This window comes from Zosterops lateralis, assembly GCF_965231275.1.
Source record: "Zosterops lateralis genome assembly, chromosome: 32".
NCBI lineage: Eukaryota > Metazoa > Chordata > Aves > Passeriformes > Zosteropidae > Zosterops > Zosterops lateralis.
Window position 1 is genome coordinate 362,333 of NC_139792.1, and position 11,837 is coordinate 374,169.

The 11,837-nt window shown below is 32.1% G+C and overlaps 1 long non-coding RNA gene across 1 annotated transcript; it reads right to left on the bottom strand.

The window, feature by feature from the left end:
* Positions 1-664: 664 nt before the first annotated feature.
* Positions 665-10,363, bottom strand: LOC310921036. Its single transcript, XR_014592077.1, has 2 exons — positions 8,487-10,363; positions 665-3,604 (listed from the first exon to the last, which is right to left on the bottom strand). It is a non-coding gene; the product is annotated as an uncharacterized lncRNA (long non-coding RNA).
* Positions 10,364-11,837: the final 1,474 nt, after the last annotated feature.

Genomic DNA, 11,837 nt, shown 5'->3' on the forward strand with positions numbered 1-11,837 from the left:
TTCCCCTTTATTTTCCCCCTATTTCCCCCCATTTCCCCCCTATTTTCCCTTTTTATTTCCCCCTTTATTTCCCCCTATTTTCCCCTTTATTTTCCCCCATTCCCCCCTATTTCCCCCCCATTTCCCCCCTATTTCCCCCGATATTTTCCCCTTTATTTTCCCCTTTATTTTCCCCTTTATTTCTCCCCTATCTTCCCCTTTATTTCTCTCCTATTTTCCCTTTTATTTCCCCCCTATTTTCCCCCTATATTTCCCCTATATTTCCCCTATATTCCCCCTATATTTCCCCCATTTTCTCCTATATTTCCCCCTATTTTCCCCTGTATTTTCCCCCCTATTTTCCCCCCGTGGCGCGGGTGCCGCCGGCGCGGCTGGTCCGTGGTTTAGGTAGTTTCATGTTGTTGGGATGGACAATTTCGGACTCGGCAACAAGAAACTGCCTTAATCACGTCAGTTTAATCACATCAAAGGGCCGCACCCGCAGCTCCGCCGGGCGCCCTGGGAATGATCACAATAATCACAAAATAGAGAGAATTTCATGGAAAATATATGAATTAATCGGCCCCGAAATGGCCCGTCCTGATGGGGGGCCCTGTCCAAACCTGTCCTGGCAATCCCGGGGGGGTTTGGCATTTTAATTCCATTTTTTACCTATTTTTTCCTCTCATTTTTGTCCTTTTTCCTTCCATTTTTTGCCCATTTTTCTTCCATTTCCCCCCATTTTTCCTCCCATTTTTTCCCTTTTTTCCTTTGATTTTTTTCCCCCATTTTCCTCCCATTTTTGCCCTTTTTCCTTCCATTTTTTGCCCTTTTCCGCCCATTTTGCCCTATTTTTCCTCCCATTTTTTTCCCTTTTTTTCCTTTGATTTTTTCCCCATTTTCCTCCCATTTTTGCCCTTTTTTTCTTCCATTTTCACCTTTTTTCTTTCATTTTTGCCATTTTTCCTTTGATTTTTGCCCCATTTTTGCCCATTTTCCTCCCATTTTTCCCCTTTTTTCCTTTGATTTTTTCCCCCATTTTCCCTCCATTTTTCTTCCACTTTTTGTCCCTTTTTCCCCCCATTTTCCCTCCATTTTTGCCCATTTTTCTTTGATTTTTGCCCCATTTTTCTCCCATTTTTGGCCCATTTTCCCTCCATTTTTACCCTTTTTTATTCCATTTTTTTCTCCATTTTTGCCCCCATTTTTATCCCACTTTTGGCCCATTATAATTTCATTTTTTTTCCCCATTTTATTTGATTTTTCCCCCCTTTTTTTTCCCCTCCTCATTTTGTTGCTGGGATGAGGCCTTTAAAAAATGAGACAAAAAAAAGGGAAATTATTATTATTAATAATAAAAATAATAATTTAAAATCACCCCCCTCCCCGTGGCGGCTTTTAATTCTTAAATTATTTAAAATTTCAATTATTTTTGAGCCTGGAAGGCGATTTGGGGGATTTTTTTTGGAGGGAAAGTTGTGCTGGTGAAAAGAAAATAAAGAAAATAAGAAAATAAAAGCTCAGAGCGTTTCAAAGAGGTGAAAAAAAAGGAAAAAAAATCAGATTTTTAGGGAATTTTGGGTGGGTTTAAACTCCTCCTGCTGCTGGAACCTCCAGCCTGGGGTTAAATTTAAAATATTTCTTTTATTTTATAAAAAAAATCCAGGATTTTAATCTGGATTTCCTGGAGCTTGGGATGGGAAATTCCTCTGGAATTATAAACAGGGGGGAAAAAAATAAATAAAAATAAATAAATAAAAATAAAATAAAATAAAATAAATATAAAAATAATTAAATAAAAATAGTTAAATAAAAATAATTGAGCAAAAATATTTAAATAAAAAGAAAAATAATAAAAAATATCAAAATCAGGGATTTGGGGCTGGAGGAAACAAGAGAAAAGCAGAGAGGGGGGAAAAAAAATCTGATTTTTTAAACCTTTTTTTTTACCTCTTAAAACGCTCTGGGAAAGTTGGGAAAGTTTTGCCCAAAAAATGCGTTTGAAAAATGGAAAAAAAATGAGGAAAAAATGAGAAAATCTTGAATGAAATAAAACAAAAATCGCGGGGGGAGAAAAAAAAAGAATTAGAGAGATCGAGGTGAATTTTGGATGGAAAAATTGATTTTTTTGGGTATTTTGGGGTCGTTTCCTGTTGGTTTTTGGTGGATTTTGTGAGTTTTGTTTTCCCAAAAATCCCGGATTTTGCCGGGTCGGGCTGAGGTTGGAATTGGCCCCAAAATTTGGAATTTTTGGGGTTTTTTTGGTGTTGTTTTGGTTGTTCCAGGTCGGTTTGTGCTGCTGGAATTGAGATTTTTATTTTGGTGTTTGGGTTTATTTATTTTGGTGGTTTTTAAATTTTATTTTGGTGTTAATTTTTATTTATTTCAGTGATTATTTCTATTTATTTTGGTGGGTTTTAAAATTTATTTTGGTGCTTGTTTTTATTTATTTCGGTGGGGTTGTTTTTGGTGTTTATTTTTATTTATTTTGCTGTTAATTTTTATTAATTTTGGTGTTTTTTAAAAATTTATTTCGGTGTTAATTTTTATTTATTTTGGTGATTTGTAGAATGTATTTTGGTTTTTATTTTTTATATATTTTGGTTTTTTGGTCTTTATTTTTATTTATTTCGTCGTTTATTTTTATTTATTTTGGAGGTCGGATTTATTCTGGTGTTGATATTTATTTATTTATTCCGGTGTTAATATTTGTTTATTCCGGTGTTAATATTAATATTTATTTATTTGGGTGTTGATATATTGATTTATTCGGGTGTTTATATATTGATTAACTTGGTGTTTATATTGATTTATTCCACTTTTATCCCCCCCAAATTGGGGGTCCTGTTGGTGTTTCAGGATTTGCTCTCGAGTTGCCCAAAATCGCGATTTTCTTCCCCAAAAATCGATTTTATTGTTTGAATTTTCTGCTTTTGACTCTTTGTTTTGGTGGTAAAAATGCTCGGTTGGAAAAAATGAGTGAAATGTTGATTTTTGCTGTTTTTATCATCCTGTTGGGCGGAAAAATGAATTTAATTGTGGGTTAAAAGGTGTAAAAAAATGAATTTATAAGTGGTTAAAAGGGGGGCAAAAAATGAATTTAAGAGTCGGTAAAAAGGTGCAAAAAATGGATTTAAAAGTGACTTAAAAGGTGCAAAAAAATGAATTTAAGAGTCGCTAAAATGGGTAAAAGAAGAGGAAAAAAAGACCAAAAAAAAGAAGGAAAAAAGGAGAAAAAAAGAGGAAAAAAGGAGAAAAAAAAGAAGAAAAAAACAGGAAAAAAAGAAGAAAATAAAGAAGAAAATAAACGAGGCCGACGCTGTTTAAATGAACATTTAAAGATTTTATTCCCGGTAGGTCGAGCTGTGATTATTTGATCAATTATTTGATCAATTATTTGATCAATTATTTGCTATTAACGCTGCGATAATTCAATGATTTCAAGGTTTTATTTCCATTTCCGGGATGAAAAATCCGCTTTTTCTCTCCCCCCTCCCCTGGTTTTGTATTTTTATTTTTATTTCTTTTATTTTCCTCCTTCCCCACAGCGCGAGGCAGAAAAAAAACAATTTTTTTTTTTATTTTCTGGATATTAAGATTGATTTTTTTATTTTCCTGGTCACCCCTGGAGAGAGAGAAAAAAAAAGAGAGAAAATTAAATAATAATAATAATAATAATAATAAATAAAAATATTTAAAATTTAAAATGTGATCAGCGACCCTCCCCAAGAAACGCCATTAAAAAATAAATAAATTTTAATAAAAAAAGGTTTAAAATCTCCCCCACTGGTTTTTAATGATGGAATTAAAGAGCGGCGGGAAAAGGGATTTCGGGCTCCGAGGGATTTTTATTTGGATTTTTATGTGGAAAAGCAGCCAGTTGCTCTCAGCGGGTTTAATTTTATTTTATTTATTTATATTTTTATTTATTTATTTGGCTCCGTTCTCCGCCTTTAGAATTCCGCTTCTTTCGGGGGGTGAAAACTCTAATTTTATTTTATTTTATTTTATTTTATTTTATTTTATTTTTATTTTATGTTTTATTTTATTTTTTATTATATTTTATTTTTTATTTTATTTTATTGTATTGTTTTTTGTTTTTTGTTTTTTGGTTTTTTTTTTTTTTTTTTTTTTTTTCCTGGTAAAAGCTGCGCTCCCGGCAGGTGGAAATCCCAAAATAATTTCAGGGATTTTTCTCTTTAAAAATAAATAAATCAAGAAAAAAAACTCTAAAAACCGACTCAAAGAATCCCAAAATATGGAAAAAATATCCAGAAAAATCGCCGGGGGAATTTTGGGGAATTTGGGGGGATTTTGGGGGAATTTGGGGATTTTTGGGGGAGTTTTGGCTTCGATTTTGGCGCCGTTTTCGTTGATTTGATCCTGGATTTTCTTGGGGGGAATTTGGGGGGAAAAAAAATCCCTTTGGAGGTTTTTTGGGGGGAAAAAAGGGGGAAAAAAGCTGGGAAAAGGTGGAAAAAAAAAGAAGGGAAAGAAGTTGGGAAAGGAGGTGGAAAAATGTGGAAAAAATTGGAAAAAAGTTGGAAAAAGGTGGGAAAAAAAAGGGGGAAAAGGCGGAAAAAAAGATGGAAAAAAGGCTGGAAAAGGGGCTGGAAAAAGGTGGAAAAAAAGAGGAAAAAAACTTGGAAAAGAGGCTGGAAAATTCCAAGAATTGGGGGAAAAAGGTACCGAACTGGGACGGGGGAAATTCAGGGTGGAAAATCCTAAAAATGACCCCAAAAATAACTTGGGTGGGAAATTCTTAATAAGAAAAATCATCTCGGGCGGGAAATTAATTTAAAAAATCCCATCCTGGGTGGGAAAATTAATTTGAATAAGGAAAATAATAATAATAATTAAATATTGGGTGGGATAAATACAAAAAAAAAAAAAAAAAAAATCCTGGTTGGAAATTAATTAAAAAAAAACATCCTGGGTGAAAAATTCATATTTGAAACCCATCCTGGGTGAGAAATCCCTAAAAAAAAAATCTCAGGTGGAAAAATTCCCCAAAAAAACCCCAAAAAATCCATCCTGGATGGGAAAATCACTCTTAAAAAAATCCCCAAATCCTCTGGTGGAAAAATACCTTTAAAAAACTCATTTTAGGTGGGAAATTCTAAAAAAAAAATAGATTTTTTTATTATTTTTTTTAGTGGGGAAAGTGGTGGGGTGGGCGCAGGCCGGAAACTCTTTTTGGGTATTTTGGGGGATTTTTTGGGGGTTTTTTTTGGTTTTTTTGGGGTTGAATTGGGGGGATATTTTTGGTTTGTTTTAGGGGTTTTTGGGAAGTTGTTTTGGGGTTTTTTTTGGAGGGGTTTCTGGGTTATTTTGGGGTTTTTGGGGGTTGTTTTTGTGATGTTTGGGGGCTTTTTTTAAAATTATTTTGGGAGGTTTTTTGGGTTGTTTGGGGGGTGGTTATTTTATTTTATTTTATTTTATTTTATTTTATTTTATTTTATTTTATTTTATTTTATTTTATTTTATTTTATTTTATTTTATTTTATTTTATCTTATTGAGGGTTTTTTTAGGTTGTTTTGGGAGGGTTTTTTTTGAGGTTGGTTTGGGGGTTTTTTTGGGTTTTTTGGGGGGGGATGTTTAGAGGTTTTTTTTTTTAATTGGGTTGTTTTTTAGTTGTTTTGGGGTTGGTTTTTTGCGGTTTTTTTGGGGATTGGGTTGTTTTGGGGGTTGTTTTAGGGAGAGGATTTTTTGTTGCTTTTGCTTGTTTTTTGTGGGTTTTTTTTGGCTTTTTTTTTTTGTTATTTTGGGTTTTTTTAGCTTTTTTTTGGCCTGTCTGGGGGTTGCTTTAGGGAGGGCTTTTTTTGTTATATTTTTATTTGCTCTTTTTTTTTTTTTCTTGAGTTGTTTGAGGGATTTTTTTGAGTTGTTTTGAGGATTTTTTTCAGTTATTTTGAGGATTTTTTTGCGTTGTTCGGAGATTTTTTTTTTGAGTTGTTTGGGGGATTTTTTTGGGGTTATTGTGAGGATTTTTTTTTAAATTGTTTGGGTTTTTTTTTTTTTTGAGTTGTTTGGGGTATTTTTTTGAGTTGTTTTGAGGATTTTTTTTTCAGTTATTTTGAGGAATTTTTTTTAGTTATTTTGGGGATTTTTTTTTTTTTCTTATTTGAGGAATTTTTTTCAGTTATTTTGAGGATTTTTTTTAGTTGTTTTGAGGAATTTTTTTACTTGTTTTGAGGATTTTTTTGAGTTGTTTGGAGATTTTTTCTCAGTTATTTTGAGGATTTTTTTTGAGCTGTTTTGGGGATTTTTTTAAAATTGTTTTGAGGATTTTTTGAGGATTTTTTTAGTTATTTCGAGGATTTTTTTGGGTTGTTTTGAGGATTTTTTTGAGGATTTTTTTGGGGTTATTTCGAGGATTTTTTCGGGTTGTTTTGAGGATTTTTTTTTGAGGATTTTTTTGGGGTTATTTCGAGGATTTTTTTGGGTTGTTTTGAGGATTTTTTTGAGGATTTTTTTGAGGATTTTTTTTGGGTTATTTCGAGGAATTTTTTTGGGTTGTTTTGAGGATTTTTTTGAGGATTTTTTTCCAGTTATTTCGAGGATTTTTTTGGGTTGTTTTGAGGATTTTTTTGGGTTGTTTTGAGGGTTTTTTGGGCTGTTGTGTGTCTGTCCGGGGTTATTCCGGAGCTTGTTTAGTCTCCTGTCGCACCCAAACAGACAAAGCGCAGACACCGCGCGGCAATTCCCAATTCCGGCCCGTCTGGCCCCGGCTCGTAAAGGAATTAACGCGGCCCCGGGAAAGGGGCGGAAAAAATCAAAATTCTTGTTTCTCCGGGCGCTGCTGGAGCCCGGCCCGGCCCGGGCTTGTTCCAAACCCGCCTCATTCATTCGGGGATGGCTTTGTAATTTTATTTCTTTTATTTAATTTTTATTTGGGGGTTTTTTTAGGATTTTTTTGTGCGATTTTTTTCCTTTTTTTTAATTTTTTTTTTTTTTTTTTTTTTTTTTTTTTTTTTTTTATTTTTTATTTTTTGGGGGATTTTTATTCCAGATTATTTTTGTGAGATTTTTTTAGGGGATTTTTTTTTTCGCCCGATTCTTTTAGGGATTTTAGGGGGGTTTTTTTTCTGCTTTTTTTTAGGATTTTTGTGCGATTTTTTTTCTGTTTTTTTTTTTGTTTTTTTTTTTTTTTTTTAATTTTTATTTTTATTTTATTTTATTTTATTTTATTTTATTTTATTTTATTTTTTTTTATTTTTTATTTTTTATTTTTTTAAATTTTTTTTATTTATTATTATTATTTTTATTTTTTGGGATTTTTTTGGGGATTTTTATTCCAGATTCTTTTTGTGATTTTTTTTTTGAGGATTTTTAAATGATTTTTTGTGATTATTTTTGAGATTTTTTGGGGGATTTTTTTTTCCCCCTGATTCTTTTTGGGATTTTGGGGTTTTTTTCTGATTTTTTTTCTGATTTTTTGTGGTTTTTTTGTGATTTTTTTTTTGCCATTTTTTGCGATATTTTGTGATGTTTGAGATTTTTTTTCTGATTTTCTTTTCTGATTTTTTCCCCTGATTTTTTCCTGATATTTTTCTGATTTTTTGCGATTTTTTGGTGACTTTTTTTTTTTTTTGCGATTTTTTTTCTGATTTTTTGTGGTTTTTTTTGTTAATTTTTGGGGTTTTTTTCTGAGATTTTTCTTTTCTATTTGTTGGGTATTTTTGGGTTTTTTAAAAGAAGTTTCTTTTTGGATTTTGAGGGTTCTGTAATTATATTTTTATTTTATTTCCCCCCTTTCCTTTTCTCCTGACCCGCCGCGCGCATCGCACCCCCCCAAAAAAAAAAAAAAAAAAAGGCGAAAAAAAGAGGAAAAAAATGAAAAAAAAAAAAAAAAAAATCTAAAATAACCAGAAAAAAAAAAAGAAAAAAATTAATTAAAATAATACACTTAAATAAATAATCAAACCAACCTTGAAATAAGAACAGAGAGAAAAAAAAAAACAAAACGCGGATTTTCCGCCTCTTTGCGCATTTTAATCTTGAGGGGAAAAAAAAAAAACCTCAACGGGACCAGACACGAAAATTTTGGCTGATTTTGGGTTGAAAAAACAAAAAAAAAAGAGACTAAAAAAGAGGCAGAAAATGGTCCCGGAGCTTTAATTGCGGCTCGGAATTTATTGCGCGCCCGCGGGAAATCCGGGGGAGGGACAGGGCAGGGAAAAAAAGGCAAAAAAATAAATAAAATTATATTTATTTTATAAATAAAAAATGCGGGGTTATTATTAGAAATTAAAGTCAAGTAAAAAAAATTATATTTATTTTATAAATAAAAAATAAAGTAATATTATTATTATAAATTAAAGTAAAGTAAAAAAAAATTATTTTATAAATAAAAATAAATATAAATTAAAAAAAAGACGCCGAGCAGGTAAAAAATAAATAAAAAATAAATTAAAAATAAATATAAATATATATATAAAATAATAATTTTCCCGAGTGGAAAAACAAACCAAATAAAAATCAAAATAATGTGAATTTTCGGTACCTCGGTGTCGTTTCCGCGTCCGTTTCCAGCTGGAAATTCCCATCCCTGGGTCGTTTTTTATTATTTTTCCTTGGAATAAATTGAATTTTTTTTTCCTCTGTTTGTTCTCCAAACCAGAAAGGAAAATAAAAAATCCCGAAATTCAAATTATTTTTTTTTCCCTCATTCGGAATTTCTTCAATCGCAGAAAAAAAAAAAAACAAAAAAATGAGGGAAAAAATATTAAATTTGGGGTTTTTTTGGGGTTATTCGTGAAGGAAAAAGAGGAACAAAAGGAAGGAGCGAGAAGTTGGGCCGGAGCAAAGGAAGGGACGGAAAAGGACAAAGAAAAGGCAGAAAAAAAAAAAAAAAAGGGAATTTAATTCGAGATTCGGGGGGGAAAAGGCGCCCCCGGGGGGTCCCGGGGGGAAAAGAGACAAAAAACCCCCAAAAATTCGGATTTTGGGGAAAACCCGACCTTGACTGTGGGGATTGAACCCGCCACGGGAAATTGGGATTTTTGGGGATTTTTGGGGATTTTTTTGGGAATTTTTTGGGATTTTTTTGGGAATTTTTGGGGGATTTTTGGGGGTTTTGGGGACCCCATTGAGGGTGTGAGGGAAAAAAGGGAAAAATCCCAAATTTTGCCCCAAAATCGCTGTTTTTACCCCCAGCCGACGCTTCCCGTAAAATAAAAATAAATATAATTAATTTTAAAGCATAAAAATAACTAAAAATAGCAAATAAATCCCCCCAAAAGCGGCTCCAGCCCGGCCATAAAAATAAAATTAATTTTATTTTTTTTATCCTCCCTCTCCTGCCCCTTTTTCCTTCCCTTTTATTTTAAATTTTATTTTATTTTTATTCTTAACTTCTATTTTATTTGGATTATTTTTATTTTCTCCCCGTTTTTTCTGATCCGGGGGAATTTCTGGGCAGATTTGGAAGAGAAAAGGGGAAAATATTTTTTATTTTTTGAGGGAGAAAAACAAGATTTGAGCAGCAAAAATGCGGCAAAAACGGGGCTGGAACAAAGGCAGCGTTTCCTCCCCGCTTATTTTTATTTTTATTATTATTTATTATTATTATTTTATATATATTTTTATTTATTTTATAATAATAAATCTCCCTAAACCCTTCGGTCTGAGCTCCTGGAATTTTCTATTTTTATTTTTATATTTTTTTTCCCTTTTAATTATTTTCTCCAGAGGGAAAAAAGCCTCAAATCCAAAGGAATTTCCCCCAAAAAAATCATTCCCGGAGTCGAAATTCCAACCGGGAAAATATTCTTGGAGCTCTCACTGTTCCCTCTGGGGGATTTTTTTTCCCCTTTAAAAATTCGTCCCTTTTAGGGAAAAAAAAAACCCGATTTTTTTATTTTATTGGGATTTTTATATGGATTTTATATGGAGTTTATTGAGATTTTATTGGGATTTTTATCTGGAGTTTATTGGGATTTTATTTGGATTTTATTGGGATTTTATTTGGATTTTATTGAGATTTTATATGAATTTTATTAGGATTTTATATGGATTTTACTGGGGTTTTATTTGGATTTTATTGGGATTTTTATCTGGCGTTTATTGGGATTTTTATTTGGATTTTATTGGGATTTTATAGGGGATTTTATGGGGCCCCGCAGGATTTTATTGGGATTTTACAGGGATTTTTACGGGGACATTTCTTGGGTGAAAAATGGGAATTTTCTGGGCTCCGGTCGAGCTTTAACCCCAAACCGGGATTTTACCCCAAAATCCCCGTTTTTTACCCCAAAATCTCAAATTTTTACCCCAAAAATCCCATTTTTTAACCCCAAACCCCCATTTTTACCCCCAAACCGCAGATTTTAACCCCAAAACTCAATTTTTCCCCCCCAAAACTCCAATTTTTATCCCCAAACCCTCAGTTTTCAACCCCCAAATCTTCATTTTTAACCTCAAAATCCTCGTTTTAACCCAAAAATCCCGATTTTCAACGTCAAGATCCCCCTTTTTAACCCCAAAATCCCCATTTTTAACCCCCAAAAATTCAAGTTTCATTCTAACCCCAATATTTTCATTTTTAATCCCCATTTTTAACCCCAAAATTTTCATTTTAACCCCAAAATGCTCCTTTTCAACCCCAAAAATTTCATTTTTAACCCAAAAATCCCCCTTTTTAACCCCAAAAGTTTCATTTTCAGCCCCGAAATTTCCATTTTATCCCCCAAAATCCCCCTTTTTGACCCCAAATTTTCATTTTTAACCCAAAAATCCCCCTTTTTAACCCAAACCTCCCCTTTTAAACCCCAAAATATTCATTTTAACCCCAAAAATTCTAATTTTTAACCCCAAAATTTCAATTTCCAGTCCCAAAATCGATTTCCCGAGTGAAATTCCCTTTGGGGCGAATCCCTTTAAAAAAATCCCATTTTCCGGCGGATAAATCTGATTTTTTGGGGTTTTTTTTAGGGTTTTTTTAGGGTTTTTTGGGGTTTTTTTGGGTGTTTTTCCCGGAGGAATTTTTCCTTTTGTGTGTGGGCGGCTCGTGCCGTGACCTTGCCTCGGAAATTCCTCTCCCCGAGGCTTTTTCCGCCTTAATTTCTGATTTTTTATTATTTTTTCCTTTAAAAAAATCCTCCCTGAGTTGCCCTGAGTTGGTCCCGTCCATTCTTCTTTCTTTTCCTTTTTTTTCTTGGTTTTTTTCTGGGTTTTGGGAGGATTTGTCATCAAAAATTGCCTTAAAAATGGGGAAAATTTAAAAAAAATTCAATTTTTTATCGCTCTACTCGACCAAGGAAGGGTTTGGGGAATGGGGATAAATGAGAGGATAAGGAGGATAATTTTTGGGGTTTATTAAATATTTTTATTTTTGTTTTTATCTTTAATTTTCATTATTTCTATTTTTGGTTTTATTTTTATTTTTATGTTTATTTTTCATTTTTATTCTTTGATTTTATTTTTTTTATATTTTTTACATGTTTAAAATTTTTATTTTTATTTCTGTTTTTATTTTTACTTTTGTTCTTATTTTATTTGTGATTTTTGGTTTTTATTTTATTCTTATTTGTATTTATTTTATTTATTTTTAAAATTTTTTAAGTTTTATTTTTATTTTTATTTTTATTTTTATTTTTATTTTTATTTTTATTTTTTTAACCTTCCCCCCATCAAAGGGTGAAATGTGGCTGAGAAAAGGCCGAGGACAAATCCCCCAAAAAAACATTTTCCCTTTTTATTTTTAAGAAAAATCAGCGAGGGAAAAATGGGAAAAAAATCCAAACCAGGGCTGGTTTTTATGGGGAAAAAAATCCAAAATTTGGCCAAAAAATCCTGATTTTCCCTTTTATTTTTGGGGGGAATTTGGGGGAATTTTGGGTGAATTTTGGGAGAT